The sequence below is a fragment of the Mauremys mutica genome, chromosome 10, assembly GCF_020497125.1.
Source record: "Mauremys mutica isolate MM-2020 ecotype Southern chromosome 10, ASM2049712v1, whole genome shotgun sequence".
Classification (NCBI taxonomy): Eukaryota; Metazoa; Chordata; order Testudines; family Geoemydidae; genus Mauremys; species Mauremys mutica.
In genome coordinates this window covers 12,400,609-12,420,275 of record NC_059081.1, presented here as the reverse complement: position 1 = coordinate 12,420,275, position 19,667 = coordinate 12,400,609, and the positions used below count along the sequence as shown (strand labels likewise).

Sequence of the window (19,667 nt, the reverse complement as noted above, 5' to 3'; positions counted from 1 at the left end):
ACACTTGTATGCAGCCATGCACTTCCTCAATACTTTAAATGTTCTAAAGCAACCAATATGTGACTGGAAGGTTGCCAGGCAGTTGTGAGGGATAGAAGATGTGCCAAGTGGTTCTTGTATTTTTCGCAGGGCCTCTCTGATAAGCCTCAATACTTGAATAATTATTCTTTAATCTTACTTCATGTCCTCTGATAAAGTCACACCAGACAACTGGCCATCTGGGGTTGACCCCACACTACCAATGACAGGGTTAAAGGCAGCCGAGATCCCAGTTAGTCCATTTTGTGACACCTGGATGGGAAGACAGGAAATTAAGGATTAGATCCAGCTGGAGAAAGCCAGACTGGGTGGTTTCTATCAAGGAAGGACTGTGGGGCCAAGAGCAGAACACTGAATGAGAGCTACAGCAGTGAGCTTTTACCCTGGGACTGGTCCTGAAAGGAGAGGCTAACAGGGGTTCCAGGTGGTTGCCAGAGGGGAGCCATCCTGAGAAGAAAACTCAGCAGCAAACTGGGAGAAGCTGGACAGAGAGAAGAAGCTCCAAGGAGAGAGGAGTGGCGAGCACAGCTCCAGGAGAGACACCTGAAAACAGGCAAAGGTAGGAAACAGCCAAGGGAGCTAGCAAAGGATCATAAGAAACAGACCCTCACTGCTTATCACCCAGAGGAGAGAGTGGGCCTGGGTTCCCTTGCAACCCCTCCCCCCCCAGGAGAGGCAGTGTCAGCCTCAAGAGGAAAGGGGCAAGGACTACTGAGCCTACAGTGGGGCTGAAGACCTGGTTCAGGGTCACTAAGGCTTTAGGGTTTTGTTTGGACTTCTTGTTTCCCTAGGAGGGGTGAGGCTCTCGGCTCTCTGGATGAGTCATAAGAAGGACCAGACCACAGAGGGCCTATCTACACAGCAACCAGATACCTGCGGCTGGCCTGTGCCAGCTGACTTGGGCTTGTGGGCCTCAGGCGGAGGGGTGGTTTGGTAGAGATCTGAGGCTGTTTCACTGCTGTGTCCGGCTGGAGCCCAGGCTCTAGCACCCTGTGAGGTAGGAGGGTCCCAAAGCTCAAGCTCTAGCCTGAGCCCAGAAGCCTACACATCCATGAAACAGCCCCACAGCCTGAGCCCAAGTCAGCGGGCATGGACCAGCTGTGGGCTTTTCTTTGCTGTGTAGGCATACGCAGAATGGCCCAAGTAGCTGCAGGCAGGGAGTGACACAGCTGGATGGGCTCCAACACCAGCCAGGGACTGAACCTTCAACACTGTTCTGCTCACAATGCAGGTCATTTTTAAACCATGATCACAAGCATCAGTGAGTGGTGGTTTGGTAAAGACCTGTGGACAGGTTCCAATTAAAAAAATAAAAAGTACCTTAACCAGAATCTGAACACTCTTCATTTTTTGTTGATGCTTCATCTCTTGTTCTTCAATAGGACCATATGTAGATGGTCCAGAACAGTAGTTCTCAAACTAGGGCCGCCGCTTGTTCAGCGGTTTGCTGCTCCAGGCCAATGGGGGCCGGAGAAAGCGGCGTGGGTCGAGGGATGTGCTGGCCGCCCTTCCTGCAGCCCCCATTGGCCTGGAGCGATGAACCGTGGCCAGTGGGAGCCGCAATCTGCCGAACCTGTGAATGCGGCAGGTAAACAAACTGGCCTGGCCTGCCAGGGGCTTTCCCTGAACAAGTGGCGGCCGTAGTTTGAGAACCACTGGTCCAGAATATCTTGACCATACTGTTCTGACCCAGTTAAATCCAAGATGTGCTGGAAACCTTGCCAAGGCAGACTGATCTTGCAAGTTTTTGAGCCTGATGTCTAGACCAAAGAGGTTTAGAGAAGCTTAGGATACAACGGTCCTATACTGAACTGATGAACTTTTTGAAGTTCAAACATCACAATAGGTTTTTAGACCTGTCCATGGGTATTCCATATTCTAGTTAGTATTATAGCTGTATGGAAGTGCTGGGCTATACCTACAAATAACAGAATAAATAAATAGCAGAAATAGTACTTAGGAGATAAATAATACTCCAAACTATTCTGGTTAATAACTTTAGGACTCATGGGGATTATATCTTCAGATACATCAGTCTGCATCTTGAAGCCCTATAAATCAACTTATTGATCTATGCAGTCAATATCTATGGATGCCTTCATTCTCTCTGCCAAAGTCTCAGTGAACAGATGTATTATTTTAATTTAGTTTAAAGTCTTTTCAGAGTGTGTGATTTAAAAAAAAATGTCTTCTGGGAAGTAAAGCAAAAGATTGTCCATTGAGGTTTCTAACCTAAGTGAGTTCTCCAGTTTTACCTCCTAATGTCAATGAATTCTTTAAATATAGATGTTGGCTGTTAAAACATTAATGTAAATAATTATGAAAATCCTCTTTCTCTTGCAAAGCAAATCATAGGAATTTGAACTATATATTTGAAGGCTGAATCATGAGGTACTCTTTAATGAAAACTTACTGAGCATAATACAACAGATATTTGAGGGTCAATGACAAGACAGACTGTAAGAGCTGTCAGATGTTCCTGTCATTTGAACACGAGGAATTTTAACTGCAGTTCAAAGTTAACTTTCATAGCAGCAGCAACAGCATCCACTACTTGTGCTAGAAGGGTCTGTCAGAGTTTCTTTTAAAACCTCTATTCTTCAGGATTTCGGACTCAGCCATAAATATCTGATCTAGGCTGCACCTGTGTGTGTAGTTATAAAAGGCAAATTGGGAGGGATTTGTTTTCTGTTTGGCTATTTTAAAGTGTGTGTCCGGGAAAACCGCATCGAGGGGTTTTGTGATTATTGGCTTTTAGTTCAAAAGGTTATTCTAGCTGCCCAGCCTGCCAAATCAGCCTGGGATCTGAGAATGAAGCTGGATGCAGTCCTCTTCTATTTTGGCCAGTAACTGAGATTCTGCAGGCAAAAGTATAGACCCCCACTAGTGATACCTGTGGAATTCCACTGCAGCAAGACTATGCCTTCAGGGACACCAGCTTCAGGGGTGGCTCCAGGCCCCAGCACACCAAGCACGTGCTTGGGGCGGCATGCTGCAGGGGGGGTGGGGGAGCGCTCTGCCGGTCACCGGGAGGGCGGCAGGCAGCTCCGGTGGACCTCCCGCAGACTTGCCTGTGGAGGGTCCGCTGGTCCCGCGTCTTTGGTGAAGCATCCGCAGGTGTGCCTGCGGGAGGTCCACCCAAGCCGCGGGACCAGCGGACCCTCCACAGGCACATCTGTGGGAAGTCCACCAGAGCCGCGGGACCGGTGACCAGCGGAGTGCCCCCCGCGGCGTGCTGCCATGCTTGAGGCGGTGAAATGGCTAGAGCTGCCCCTGACCAGCTTCATTCATCCACTCTACTAATGTGTAAGGGGGTCTGGTGTAAGTCACCTTCTGAGGAGCTAGAAGGATGGAGACTCCTTTAACTTGCACCTTCTTCTGACTCCTCAACATGTAAGTTACACTAACATAGATTTCCTTCCACATTTGGTAGAGTAGATATAATAAGGGGGTCTAATTGATCTTATGCCTCACCTTGGAATTTGCCCCATTATGCACATGTACATTTACATGGAGCCATTGTAGTCAGGTAAGTTAAAAATATGCAGCTCTTAATTTATTTAAAAATACTCGTCTATGTTATAGTAATGGACCTGAGCAAGTCCACAATCCCAAACAAAGGCATCAGAACAAACTATAACCTGCACCCAAACACTCCATAATATAGGGGTGCAATATTTGGATTAGGGAGCTTGCATTTTGGATTAGGGAGCTTGTATTCAGACTGGAGACATTAGAAAGTTGAGATCCAGACCTGGTGTCTTAGAATTTGAGCTGGGCTCATCTCTATGACATACACAGTAATTTTCTCCTCTCCCATACTTCCTTTACATTTTGATATTTAAAAAATGTAATACTACTTAAAATAGAGTGAATGGAATTTAAACTTCAGTTATAATGACCTTATATTGCATTTATATAGCTTCTTACATCTCAAAGTCCTTTGCAAACTTTACTACGGTAACCAAATGTAAATACAGGTATCAATATAAGTAGTATAAGGGGCCTACCATCAATCAACCATAGGCCTGACCCCTGACCCCTCAGGCCCCACCCTCCTGTGACCCTGAGACCTGCCCCCAGGGTATTACTTCTGGGATCAAGACGGACACATGATCAGAAGCAAAGGGTGTCACGTGACCCCTCTAAGAACTTTTCCCATCACCCTCTACCAATCAGGATGGGTTTAACCCTCCGCAGAGTGAGAGGAGATTTGACCAATCAGGGGGTGTTCTGGGGCGGGGTGATCCATCCAGAAGTGTGTTGTGTGACCCCTCTAAGAACTCCTCCCACCACCCTCTACCAATCAGGATAGGTTTCAGCCACAGAAGACCTCCCCAACAACAGATTTGACCGATCGGGGGGAGTTCCAGGGCAGGGTGACCCACCCAGAAGAGGGTCATGTTACCCCTCTAAGAGTTTCCCCTACTGCCTTCTTCCAATCAGAGCACAGCACTGACCCACTGTTAACACCAAAGAATTCCATCTACCACCCTCTTCCAATCAAAGCTCAGCACCACCCTCGGAAGCCTCGGAAGCATGAGAGGCTGAGGCAGCTGGGCTTTGTTTAAGAAATCTGTAAGCTCCCTGTCTGTTTCTATCATCACCTCCCACTCGTGCTCCCAGAGGGTCCTCATTATATAACCAAGTCTTTTCAGATAGTCAGTCTTGAGATGCATCTTGCTATAAAGAAACCCCAAAGTTGTCCCATCACAGGTGACACAGCCATGGAAAAAACACTCGTTAAACTCAAAGGCTGTATGTACCCTATCAACGACGGCGTAACTGTCTAGAAAGTAGGGGCCTACCTGTAATTCCCCACCCTGTAAAGCATGCTGTATCTGTATATTTTATTTGTGAGTGGTATACAACAGCTATTGAGTAGAGGGGGGTCGAATATCTCTTTTTCTGCCCATGATAGTTGTCTGGAGGAAGAAGAGCTACCGTGTTAGGCTGCAAAAACATAAACTTATACATAGCCATGCAGACAGATGCCAGCGTTATGTACCGGAAAGGATCTATACACAATTTTACCTCTGTGAATTTACCAGGGCCTTTCTCTACAATATCTCTCTTCTGTGTAAAGGCTACAGGCCCGTCTCAAATTTTGACATCCTGCTGACAATAATACACGAGCTCTTTCTATAAATCAAACATCTCATATCTGCTTTCCTGATACTAGTCAAGAAATTCTGCTTTCTCCCTGGGCATCATGCTGTCAACACCATAGTGCTCCACCCCGGACATAGGCCTCACGTAATTTTGGTTTTCTAAAGTGTTAAAAAAATGTGGGAAATACCCTTTGCAATCTTCAAACCCCATTGCCTGCGGGAGCTTGCTAAGCTTCATAGGCAAGAAGTTTAAAGCGTCTATAAAACGAATGCCCAGAGCCTTACCTTCTACACACATTCATTTACGACCCTGAGTTATCAGTTCTATGCACATCTTTTCCTTCAGTAACTGTCTAACGACAAAGTATGCATCATAACCTTGGAATTGTTCACTAGGAACATGTAGTCCTGGAACTGCTGTCCCCCCTTCTGTTTATGCCTTAGCTGATGTGTACCCTTGAGGATGCCCCTTTTACCCCTTTCCATGACTAGTCACACCTGCTCAGAGCCACCCTCTGGAAAAACTGAAGTATTTTTCAAAAAGTCACCCCCAAGAGCTTTTGCATTTTTGATGTAGTTTCCAGTCCTCCTTTCCTTCCCTGAAGATACAGCGTTCATCAGCTTTCTGAACAAAGCGTCATATTTTTCCCAAATCTTTTTAGAATACCAAAGAGCTGTGCCGGGCTTATTGTGTTGGGAGAATGGTTTGTAATAATTTTCAGATACCCCAGCATTGCAGGAGCTTTCAGTCCTTGGTTTTTTATTCACAACCCCTAAAGCGCATGCTCCGGGTTTGTGAATGTGTGTTTTCACTCACCGTTTTCTCAGGGTTTGGTGTCATGTTGACCACTGAGGAACTGGAGTTGTGGTTGTGTGGTTGCTTTTTACCAGAGTCTTTTGTTTTGTCCTTGGGTTTGATGTATACGAGCTTTGGACTGTCCTGATGCTTCATCTGCGCTCTTGTGCTGTTTTGCATTGGCCTTGTTCTTGCTGCTGTTAAAGGTCTCAGAGCAGATTCCTGGTTCTTTTGCAGTTCTGGTGGAGGTGTCCCTGTACTCTGACTATAACATTATCAGGAGAGCTGCCCATGCCTGATTAAGAAAAACAGATGTTCCAATTTAGCATCAAACAAACGTTTTACAAAACTTAACTTTACCATCTTTCTCACCCATATCTATGTATTTGCTTAAAATACAAAACCTCATAAAATAACCAAACCAATGAGCAAAATATATTTACTGGGCTTCATCCATCCTGCAGCCGTTGATGCTGGTGAATTATCCTTTCCAGCAGTCTCTTTCCTTTTTCTTTTGAGGTTGTTTACCCTCTGGTCTAAAGATCTCTCGTGTTTTAAACGTACTGTGGAGCAGACGACATTTTTATTATAAAACACATGAAACTGTCTTGTAAACTTAAAAAATAAAATACTCATTTGGGTGTTTTTCTATTTAAAAAGTCATAGCTTTAAAACAAACTAATCCATTTAGGGCTGTACAACAAACACAGGTTTTCGTTTATTTCTTCCACTAGGGTTAAACCTAGACATTTTTTAATACAAGCATGTGTTTCCACCATGCACCCAAAAACAAAGTGTGTAATAAAATACTTTTAAAATCCCGCATCATAACTGTCTTTCATAGGCCCCCTAAATCACCAACAACAATTTAAATACTAATTAATTTTAAAACAACCCATTTTAAAAACACATCACATTTTGCAGAGTAAAAACCAAACTGTTTTGAAACAAAATACTGTAAAACCCCACACAGTTATCTTTAGCATAGACCCCCTGAATCACCAACAACAATTTAAACACTAAAACAACCCATTTTAAAAAGCACATCACATTTTGCAGAGTAAAAAACCCTGTTAGTTTGAAACATACGAAACCAACAGTTTTCAACCATCTACTTTAAGAAACTCCACACCTATGTCTTGCACAGACCCCTAACTCACAATTTAAACATTAAAACTTATTTAAAAACATTTTAAAACATACACACACCTTTTAAAAGCCAATTGCAGAAATGTACCTTCCACCTCAGGGTAAAGAGATACTGGCACATGGTTATTCTGTTTTTCCACCATGAATACTGGGGCCTTTGGATTAAAGAACAAGCAAAGTGTTTAGTTAGTTTTATTCCCCAATTGCATCAAATCCCTATACAATCTGTGTTATAACTGGTGTTTTTTAATTTAACAGTATTAAGCACAACTATAGTTAAAAATGGGGTTTTGCCTGGCCCTGGTGAAAAGTATCTTGAAGTTGCTATTTCCATGCTAAACAGATCACACTGCAATAAAGATAGGTACCATTATTTAGTACGGACAGCATGGACAAAGCACTGCAGTAAAGAAAGAGTGCTGTAATAAATTTTCTAATGGGACATTAATAGTTTCCCAACATAGTGCTTGTTACATTTTTTGGAGAGTGGGAGGAGGAAGATACTCAAACCCGTTTTTAGAGCCAATCCCCACCTGTCTCAAAGAGCAATTGTTTTACTGCACAGTTTATTAGATGTCCATTCTCCTCACCTTGTTTCCTCTGAAGTGAGACTGATTAAAAAATAAGATCATTCCTGCAGTTACCCTACAAATAAATCTGAGGTGTAACCGGGAAGAGGAAGTGAATTGCATGGATGAATCTCTGGAAAATATCTGACAGTCCCTTGAGAAATATTTTATATTACTGGTTAATTTTACAAGGTAACTAAATCGGAGCTCTGAGCTACCTTTACAGAGATCCTTGCGGAATTCCTTACTTTTCAGATTAGTTGTTAGGTTGTTTTTTTTAACCCTTCATGTTCTTTTGTTAAATATAATAAATATGAAAAGAGAGTGTGTAACTTAACTAACTATAAATCAAACAATGCATGTGTTCCACCTCTAGTCATTGTAGGTTTAAATGATTTTACAAGACAAGGACTTTCTTTTTAGGATTTTCATTCCTTCCAGATGTAAAGGATTTTATCTTTCAAGAGTTGCATAAGCTTCCTTGTATGTATCTAGAAGGTAAGCAGATTTAAAATTCTGGATGTTTCGTGGTGAAAAAGGCAAAAGAAAATGTGTAACGATTTGCTTAGAACAATAATCTGCTAATGTCTTAAAAGTTTCAGATGAGATTTTAAAAAGCTGCTTGGGGATTTGGAGGCTAACAGCCATTAACTTTAGCGAGAATTTGTTTAGGCAGCTTTGCAAATCTCAGCCTTCATGCTTTCATAGCATTTCACTCACTTGAAATCCCCGCTCCATTGAAGTCAATGGGAGTTTTGCCATTGACTTCGGTGTAGCCAGGATTTCCCTGATTCTCTAACATACCAAAGCAAAATGAAATACCACCCAACGATGATTTCCACCAAGGAAACCTCTTCACTGTTTCCATTCCATTTACTCTTTTGATAGACTCTATTAAATCTGTGTTATAAATTGTCATAGTTGTTTTATGTTGCTCTTTTACAGTGTTGTGCAGTGACTTTCATTTATTCTACTCGGCAAAGTCTTTGTTCAGCCACAAGGTGGTACTGTCACTTCTCAATAGCAGGAATAGCCTTTAGAAACCAAAGAACCCTTAATGCATTCATTCTAGTTCTGGGTCAACCAATAACACAGATGGTAAACAATTTCCCATTGGCTTGGAGTTAATTTTTAACCTCCTTCTGTGTCATAACCTCATGCAACCATGGATCTATCCCTTTGATGATATTCTTATTATTTTCACAGATCAGGGCACAGTTATCAGGGTCACAGGTGTGACCCTTCATTTGAGACACATATGCTCTGTCCTCATGCAACGAATAGATGACTCTTGTATCTTGACATTTTAATTAACCACACTGCTGAAATTAACGATGTAGCCCACCATGGTCTGCTTTCCAGCTGTTATGTTCATGGCACACACACACACACAGAAGTTAGAGAAAAATATAAATACTCTTGCTGGAACGTAACTCCACTTTCTTTCTTAGAATTCAGCATGATAACATACAAGAACCGCAAAACAGGCTCCTCCTGAACAGAGAGGCACAATTCCCCCACCCTTACTATAGGCTGGCTGGCTGCATCAGGGCCTAACAGCAGTCAGTCTGCACATGTCCCTCCAGAGCCCTCTAGCCCACAGAACCCCCTAGCCTGCAAGCAGGACCAGAAAAATATCCTGAAATTTAAAGTGACAGCCTACAATTTTAACAGTGTTTAATACAACACACTGGCCAATACACAATTTTTTTAGATTCTAAAAATTAAATCTGGAATAACTTGACAACCAAACAAAAATCCTTCTGGTTTTATCTGAGATGATTTGGGAGCAAGGATGTGCATGGCTCTGATGTAAATAATCCATGGACTGTGTTCCCAGGAATGATATTTTCATATGCTCCTGTAAAGTGTCTACATCACTTCTGAAAACTGTCAATCAATCAATAGCAGAGACAATTACTATGCATAATCAAACACGTGCCTGGTCCTCCATCTCCATCTATCACTTGGGCTAGAAGAATGTTCCCTCATGTTGTAGCTGTAGCAGGTCTGATATCCTCTCTGTGGGCCCAGCCACTAAAAGGCAGAATCACAACACGCAGCCTGTACATTACGTTGTCCACATAGGAACAAGTGCTATTATGGCAGGCAGGACCACATCCAGCTGCACAGGGAGACAGAGATCCACTGTGGAAAGATTCAGCCTTATTGGTTTCCCCAACACTCTGGTGTCCACTCCCTTTAAGAGGTACAAACCCAAAGGTTTTATGAAATTTGCTCCCTCTGTCTATGTAGAGGGAGATATGCACAACTCCCTCCCCCACCCCATTAGAAATTACATAAACTGGGTTTAAGATGCCACTGAGTCAGCCTGGGTGTGGCCCTGCCTGTGTGCTTGGCTGGAAGAGGCTTGTGAGCCTAACCCAACAAGGTCAGGTAAAAGGGACCCAGGCTGGCAAAATAGGCTGACTCAGTGGCATCCCAGCACATGAGGTGGCATCTCAAAGGGCCCAGACCCATCACATGGGGGAGCCTGACTCCCTGAGTGCTGTCTGCATGACCTTCCTGTGTCCTAGCTCCCAGCAAAAAATTGGGGGAAGGGAAAGAGTGGGCAGGAGAGGTGGGAATTCAGTAGAAATGGAGGCTACTGCAGTTCTGAAGCATTAGTGGCCACCACAGAATGGTTCCATGGCCTGGAGGGGATTCCTTGCTGGTTACTTGAGCTGTGATCTGAGATAGTGATAAGGATCTAGCCCCTGGTGAATAAATGAGGTGGTGAAGTCTGGGAGAAATAGTGTCTCACCCAATGGCATTTCTTTGACGATCGTTGGAAAGAGAAGAAAACAGAGAATTGGTTATTAACCTGGTCAAGAAAACTGATCTGTGAAGTCCCATATCCTGCCTACAGCTGTGTCTACTTCCTGATGCTTAAGGAAGTCTGGCAACAGATCAGATGAGAAGCTGGTGAGAATGTGTATTAATATCAGAACTTTCCATAATGTGGTTTTGGGCACCAGGATTTATACACATTTGCTTTTTTGTTTGTTTCATTTCACTGGGCGTCATTCTCTCTGACTTTGAGTTTTGGGTTCAAATCAACGCCAGAAAAACTCCAAGCTAATCTCACCTGAAACCATCACATCTCCCTTTTGGGGGATTTTTTTGGAAAATCATAAATCAATACAGGTTGTTCAATCTGAGCCCAGGTTTGTGCTATCTTCCATTTAACTAGGAGCTGCTTAAATCAAAAGATTGATTTGATACTGAAGTACATGCTCCTCCTCCTTGACCTGTCAGCTGCCTCTGGCACAATCTACTGTGTTCCTCTTCTTGAAATCTTGTCCTTCCTTGGCTTCCATGACCGTGTCCTCTCCTGGTTCTCCCCCCTAGTTGTTCCTTCAGCATGTCCTTCAGAGAATCCTCCTCCAACTCTCTGTCCTTTTCTTCTCACTCTACACTTTATCTCTGGGTAATCTCATCTGCAAACCATTTAACTACCATTCCTAGGCTGACGATTTACAGATCTACCTCACTATTCCAGACCTGTCCAAACTAAAACCTCAGCCTGTCTCTTTGCCATCACCTCATGCCAAACACCCATCAGCTGAAGCTAAACATGGCTATAACAATCCATGGCTCCTAATCTTCTTCTCCCCCTGACAAGCCCTCCCTGCTACCTCCTTTCCCAGTAACTGTGGATAACACTATCATCCTGCTTGTCACACAGCCTGGATGTGAGCACCTAGAAAGGTCTGAGTTGAAGATTATATCCAGTTTACAGTCCTACCTCTGATTCTCGCCAATTCTTTGTGCATCACATCTCTAAGATACGGCCTTTCTGATCCATCCATGCAGCTATAACTCTCGTCTCATCACATCACATCTGGATTATTGCAACATCCTTTCTTTCTGGCCTTCACAAATGCAGTGTTGCCAAACTCATAACCATTCAGAATGCTATTGCAAAGATCATTTCCCTATCCCATCAATTTGACCATGTCACTCCTCTCTTTTGCATCCCTTTGCTAGCTCCCACTTATCACGTCAAACATATTGTGCTTGTATTCACGGTCAATCCCCACTCTGTCAGTCTAGCATTTCTCACTCACGATCTAGCTGGCCTTGCTTGCCACTGATTGGCCTATGATATCAGCCTCCATCACTCACTTGTTAAATTTTCAAACAAGCAGCTTCATGCTTTCTGCCATGCTGCTCCACACACTTGAAAGAAGTTCTGGATAAACATCTATAAAGCTACCTCATTATCCACTTTCAAATCTCTCTCCTAAAAACTCTCTCTCTTTGCATTGATTCCTATAAAAATTGTCAGTGTTTAGGCTGCTGCTGTGCTGAGTCCACTGCCTATCATGTTTACCATATTCATTTCACTGTGTCCTTGTACTTTCCTACGTGTCTGTATCCATCTGTTGTCGCCTCGTCTTACAATTTGAAGTGTAAGCTCCTTGGGGCAGGGACTGTCTTGTTTTGTGTTCGTACAGCACCTAGTACAATGGGCTTCTGATCCCCGGCTAGGCACATAGATGTTATTTGCATGAATGCAAATAATTAATAATGATATATGAAACACCTATAAGCTTCAATAATCATATCTACACTATATTGGCATCCCTCTAATGCAATTTAAATTATTGGATCCCATCCCAGAATTCACAGGCTTCAGTGTAAAACCTGGCCAGGAGTTTTGCTCCAAAGTCCTTTCCAGGACTCTGAAGGGGTGTCCCCAGGACACTACAGTTCCCTGGCTGCGGAGTCCTATTGCTTCTCCTGTTATTGCACCTACTGGGGTTTGATTAAGAGTTCATGCTCTCACCACCTGGCTTCTCCTCCTTTTGGCTCTCACAGTAAATTACAACCCTACATTTATGACTTTACAGCCTGTTATCACGGGAAGGATTGAGATGTCACAATTTCAGGACTAGGATTTCATTGCAGTGTCAACTAGAGGCAAAGCAATGGGCTGTGAGGGATTGAGGGATGCACCTTCTGTTTTAAATTAGAGCTGGACTCACATCCCAGTATTCAGATCTGAACAAGATTAGAGCATGTTTGAGACCAGAGTTTTGTGTCAATCCTTATAAAGATAGGCACCATATTAAAAATCTCGACTAGGACCTATAAAATGACTCACTTGGTATCTACAGATGTGCTAGCACTTATTAACTACCCTCCTTGCCCCAGCAAGATCCAGGGATTCAGGTATTTGGAACTCAGATCCAAAAAATCTCTGATTTGACTTGTGCAAAACAAAATATACCTGATAAGGCTTTGCAAAACCCAAATCAATCCCACTGAATTTGTTCCTCTCTACTGATAATTGGGGATCAAGAGAACTGAGTTTGAAACCATGTCCCATGCAAACAGATATTAAGTTCAGATGTATTGGAGAGGTCTCTCTTGGGTGAAAGTCCTGCCTTAACAGTAGCTTTAAAGTATGCCAGATGAAGCAAACAAAAAACATGAGCACCCTCAGAGTCCAAGTGCTCTTCTTGTTTCCTTTCCAGAGGAAACACACTGTGACACTTAACTACAAGTCAGGTTTTTTGTTTGGACAGTTCAAGGGCCTTATCCAGCAAGGTACTGAATGTCCTCAGTTGCTTCATTGGGAGGTAAGGGTTCTCTGCACCACTGAGCAGGTGCTCAGCGTCTCACAGGATTGAGCTGCAAGACCTCACAATGCAGTAAGTGTAATATTTACCATTTCACATTCAAGGATTCCAGTGCACTTTGCTACTATTTATCAACTGAGCCTCAGAATAGTCCTATGAGAGGTGGTGGTATCCTTATTTTAAAGATAAGGAACTTGAGGCTCAGAGGGCTTAAGGGCCTGATCATGCACTATTGAAGTTAATGGCAAAACTTTCCTTGACTTCAATAGAGCAGGATTGGCCCTTATGCAACTTGTCCGTCCATGATCACAAAGTGAATGTGTCAGAGCTGGGAATGGCACACAAATCTCCTGATGCTGCACTCTAAGTCCAGCACCACACTGCTTCCCGAAATGCCATTTCCTCATCACTTTGCACTGCACCTTATATTGAATAACTGTCTCCACAGATTATGCTTGCATCTTTCCAGTCTTGGTCTCTTCTTTTGTATAAGGGACTTCTAGGGAAAAGATGTGTGGCTCATTAAATACTGTCACACATAGGAATGAAGGAGGTAATCTTCATTCTCTGACTTTGCCCTATGCTAGCAGCTGCTCTCGGCTTGTCCCTGAATCCTCCAGAGTGTCAGCAATAAGCATGCAGTTCAGAGCCCTCCATAGCAGGCAATTAGAAAGGATTAGATAAAGACTAGTCTAGGAGCTTCGGTTCAGCTGCATATAATCTCCTAATGGATTATTTCCTGGCTGTGGAGCCAACCTCATGGACTCAGTGGCTGTCCTCACTCTTGTGCAGTGGATTCCTCACATTTAATGAAAACTATGAAAAAGTCCTTAACATAAGAACATAAGAAAGGCCGTACCGGGTCAGACCAAAGGTCCATCTAGCCCAGTATCTGTCTACCGACAGTGGCCAATGCCAGGTGCCCCTGAGGGAGTGAACCTAACAGGCAATGATCAAGTGATCTCTCTCCTGCCATCCATCTCCATCCTCTGACGAACAGAGGCTAGGGACACCATTCTTACCCATCCTGGCTAATAGCCATTTATGGACTTAGCCACCATGAATTTATCCAGTCCCCTTTTAAACATTGTTATAGTCCTAGCCTTCACAACCTCCTCAGGTAAGGAGTTCCACAAGTTGACTGTGCGCTGCGTGAAGAAGAACTTCCTTTTATTTGTTTTAAACCTGCTGCCTATTAATTTCATTTGGTGACCCCTAGTTCTTGTATTATGGGAATAAGTAAATAACTTTTCCTTATCTACTTTCTCAACATCACTCATGATTTTATATACCTCTATCATATCCCCCCTTAGTCTTCTCTTTTCCAAACTGAAGAATCCTAGCCTCTTTAATCTTTCCTCATATGGGACCTTCTCTAAACCCCTAATCATTTTAGTTGCTCTTTTCTGAACCTTTTCTAGTGCTAGAATATCTTTTTTGAGGTGAGGAGACCACATCTGTACACAGTATTCGAGATGTGGGCGTACCATGGATTTATATAAGGGCAATAATATATTCTCAGTCTTATTCTCTATCCCCTTTTTAATGATTCCTAACATCCTGTTTGCTTTTTTGACCGCCTCTGCACACTGCGTGGACATCTTCAGAGAACTATCCACGATAACTCCAAGATCTTTTTCCTGACTCGTTGTAGCTAAATTAGCCCCCATCATGTTGTATGTATAGTTGGGGTTATTTTTTCCAATGTGCATTACTTTACATTTATCCACATTAAATTTCATTTGCCATTTTGTTGCCCAATCACTTAGTTTTGTGAGATCTTTTTGAAGTTCTTCACAATCTTGACTTTACTGCTGCTCTATACATATCTAGGGCAATATCCTCTCTGCTGCTTCTGCATGTGACCAGATGGGAGACCACTGACTTTGCGCCATGCTCTCCCCCAGGAACCCAGAGAACTTCCTCCACTAAAGCTCTGCAGGGTTATTCCTCTACAGGAACTGGAGAGCAGGGCAGGAGCCATGGAATCAAGGAGCAATCATGCTCCATACCATGTTCTCCTCAAGACCCCATAGATTTCCCATTGGAAATGTGACCCTGTGTTAATGCTGCTTAAAGCAACGTTAATACCCTGCTGATTCCACTCCATGGCTAAGTGGAACTCTCAAAGCTAAGTCTGTAAAGTGAACCACACACAGGCTCCTGGATCAGCTGTTTCCCTCCGGCAAGATTCGCTGTGGGAGGGAATGACGGAACTGAAACCCTCGGGCCCATCCTTCTCCCACTGAAGTCCAATGGCAAAACTCCCACTGAGCAGGACCTGGCACCCAGTGCCTTTTGGTATCCACAATGTACACACGCAAAATCCACCATCCCAGTGGAAACCCAGTCTACTTGGAACTGCAATGACACCAACTAGTCACTAGTTTCACATGGGCCACCAAATAGTTATCAGAAGTATATGAACTTTGGATGCTACCTAGCTGGGCTAAATACAAGCAGTGACGTAGTGGTGAAAGGCTGCATCTTCTGGAACCAAGCTCCTGAATCTTCTGAGACAACTTCTCTTCAAAAATATATCCCATATGTCTTCCATCTCTTTCAGTGATTTTTTTTCCCTGACTCCACATTAGAAACTCACCATAACTTTTCCATTGTTGCAGATTTCTCCTCTTACCTCTTGGGTTTCCTTTCTCTGTGTTACTTATTTACCATTCTTCAGCTCTCCCTTATACATCTGCTTTTTTTATCCCCATTGTTTTCCTGTGTCGCAAGAGGAGGGAGTTGTATGGGTGAGCTGGGCCAGCACAGAGAGCTCCTGATAGTTTCTTCTCTTGACAAGCAGAGTGTTTAAAGCACTCGGGTACTGCAGCCTGCTAATAGGGCATATTCAATATCATTCTTTATTCAGAACACTGAGCATGATGTACCTAGAGCATGATGATGTCTCAGGACACCAGGTTCCTGGGCTCCACCACTTCTGCAATTTTATAGCCCTGCAAGCCTGAGCCCCACAAGCCGGGCCAGCCATGGGTGTCTTATTGCAGTGTAGCTATTCCTTTACTGTCCACTCTAGGCTGGCTTATTCAGAGTTTGGACAGAGCTCACTACCATGGCTGCAAAGAGTAAAGAACCCCCTGCACTGCTGCTTTACCTATCTCATTACACCGTCACAGGGGTTCTGTGGCACAGATCCTTTATCCAGGCTCCTCACAAAGGCATGACTTTTATTCTAGAAGCATGTCAGCAACAGAGCACACTGAGGGCCAGGTGGATCTGCACTGTAAATCCAGGGATGAATTTGGCTCAGTTTGTTGGGCGGATGGATTTACACACATAACAGGCTAAATTCTCCTCTCAGTTACCAAACCTTTGGGACAGATTCCTTCCTGGTGCAACTTGACATGGCTGAAATTTACAGCAGGAGTCAACTTGTTTCAGGCTTGCTTTGTACATTGCACTTTGAATGAACACTATACGCATTCTCCTCAGGGCCAGTGCAAGGATATTTTGCACCCTAGGCGAAACTTCCACCTTGCACGCCCCCTCCCCCCCGTAACATTGGTTCACTGAGGGGCAAATCCCAACTAGCCTTTATAAACACCAGGGGCCAGCCGTGCCCAGGGGCCAGCCATGCCCACGGGCTGCTCCCCAGACCAGGTTCCCCCCTCTCTGCTCCCTGAACTGCCCTGGAGGGTGCACAGCCCCCCCATGAGCCCTCCCCACCCCATCCCGACGGCCCCCGCCCTGAGTCCACTCACTGGCTTTGCCGGACTTGGGCCTCTGCAGCAGCTCTGCAGGGAGGAGCTGCCTTCTGGGGGCTCCTGCAGCAGATACATGCGCGCAGAGGCTGCTGTGCACCCCCCCAGCTCCTCCCTCGCCACGCTCGGGCTCTGTGGCTCCTGGGAGTGTGAGCCGCCACTGCCGCTGCCCCTCCCAGATCAGGCTCAGGGCCCCATGCCCTGGCGGCGGCTCACATGCTCAGGAGCCGCAGAGCCCGAGCGTGGCAAGGGGGAACATGGGGGCACATGGGGGCCTCTGTGCACATGCATCTGCTGCAGCCTGCAGGAGCCCCCTGAGGGGGCGCCAGGCTGCAGCCTGGGCAGGAGGGGTGGGGGGCGCGGCTGCTCCCCGCTAGCGGCACTGACACCTTTGCAGGGCTCCTGCACCCCTGTGCCACGCCAGCTCCTCCATGGCTGGGGCTCGCCGCCACCGCAAGCAGGACACTCTGGCTCTCCGATGCCTCCAGAAGGCAGCTGCTCCTTGCTGAGCCAGGACACCACTTTTTGGTGTCCCCAGGGCTGTCTTTAGGATTTATGAGGGCCCTATGCAGTACTATTAAACTGGTGCCTCTATGCCCGATGGCAGCCTGAGCTTGCAGCCGGGCACGGGGTTGGGGTGGAGGGACAAGGCAGAAAGAATAACAAGACGCCCAGCCTGCCTCACGGTGGCAGAGAATCACAGTTCCCCACAGAGACCCCTGTACCCTCTCCCTCATGCAGAGTGGACATGCAGAAGGTACCTAATTAAAAGCACTAAACTTGGGAATAAAAAATGTCAGTCACAGGTTTTTTGATATGCCCGGAAGTTTGTCAGACATTTATTTGCAAAAACTTTGTAATAATGGTGAGTCAGCTGTCTTGCTGAATACAACATTAAATATTATGGAATACATGATGCAGCTCTTCTCTGTTTTACATTTTCTTAATCAGTATTTCTACGCCGATTTTATATTTTAAATGTACTCTTAAATGTACTCATTCCAGATTACTACATATTTAACTCACTGAAACAGACATTATTTTAAATTAATCAGACACAGCGGTTTAGTGTGTTCATAACAATGTTCATTGCTTTTAGAAAAAGCGAACACTAATTTACGGTGTGTGATCTCCATAATAATACACGTTTATGAAATTTCACCAACTTTAAAATATATGTTTCCAAAGATTTTAGGCATAACAAAGGATTGTATATCTTACTAATGTACTGATTTTGCTTAAAACTAGTTCGTCAGATAGTCAGAAGTAAAGAAAGGGAAACTCTTTCTCCAGCTATCTGGAAGCAAAGGGCTGTTGCTTCCTTCAGTTGTGGGGGTGGGGAGGAGGGAGAGGTGAAGGGGGTGAAGGGAGAAATGGATGGACAGAAAGGACAGGAAGACTTTGGAAGTAAGTTTTTTTACTATAGTAATTAAAATTTGTATTTTAGATAAGGGTGGTCTTTTGAAGAATTTATTAAAAAAAACCCATGTGTCTGAAGATCCAAGTATTTAAGGCTAAAGATGATTGTGCATCTAAAAATCTATGCAAGGATTTTTTAGAGATGTGATTTTATAATCTTCACCAACTCACTAATGAAATATTTTTAAAGCAAATTTTAAACTAAGGTCCTGTAGACTAACATGTTCTGAGAAAATATTACAGTCATGCAGGACTGTTTTTGTCAGTACATTCAGAAACTGACAGTAGATACCTGGGGGTTGGCAAATGCCTGTTAAATGTCTTGATTACCCCTTGAATGGCTCTTTAACAGTTTCAGGGTTGTGCTAATAGGTCTGGCAGGCTGGAGACTTGTTCTCTTTTAACTAGATCTCCTTCCCAGGAAGACTCAGAGCCTGCAGGAAGGGTCAGAACAGGGTGCCCCAAATTTTCAGGTACCCTACCCAGCTGCCTATGCCTAAGGACAGCCCTGGGTGCCCCCAACCACTTGCCGCCCTAGGTCACTGCTTAGTTCGCCTACTGGTTGCACCAGCCCTGATTCTCGTCCTTCAGATCTCTCCTCAAGACCCCCTTTGGCTGTGATACCGGCACCAAACTGGCCAGCTAATGGTGCCTCTTTTCTTTTCAATATGGCAGTGAAGCTTGGTCTAGGCACAGTTTTTGTTTCAGAATAACGACGTCAGTTTGGAGTGTGACTTTTTTTGTATTGTTGTTTTTACCAAATTAGCAACATAACTATGTCCTAGTATGGACGCAATTGTACTGGGATAGCGGCAGTGCTTAATGTGTAAGGAAAGAGGTGCCTGGGCTTGAGCAAGTTTTTTACTTTCATAACTGACGCGGCAAGCCCCGGGGTGCTGGGGCTCAGCCCTGGCAAGCCCTGGCATGAATTCAGCACCATCATCTGCCCTTCTACTGGCATTGATGATTCAGTGTTGCCAACTCCCTCAGTTATCTCAGGAGTCACCGCCCTTTGGCAGAGCAGAACGAGTCTGGCAAAGAAATGACTCAGAACCCGTCACCTCAGAATGTCAGCTGGGGGAGTGAGAGAATGGACCCTTCTCTGATTAGCTGCTTTTCCAGTTCTGCCTCCTGGGGAAAAGCAGCCAATCAGAGCTGCAGCAGGAAGTGGGCGCAGCTCTCTCCCCCTCTTCTCAGGAGCAGACCCCTTTCTCACAGAAGGGGATGGGGGAGCAGGGACTAGGAGCAGAAAGTGCCCAGGTGCTCAGGGCAGC

General features: G+C 44.6%; 1 protein-coding gene across 1 annotated transcript in view; it reads left to right on the top strand.

Annotated features, from left to right (window-relative positions):
• Window positions 1-534: 534 nt before the first annotated feature.
• Window positions 535-19,667, top strand: part of ITGB5 (integrin subunit beta 5) — a 129,195-nt gene continuing 110,062 nt past the window's right edge. Inside the window, exon 1 of the mRNA XM_045032444.1 lies at window positions 535-598. The gene's annotated coding sequence lies outside the window, so the exon portion shown is untranslated. The remainder of the gene's footprint in view (window positions 599-19,667) is intronic.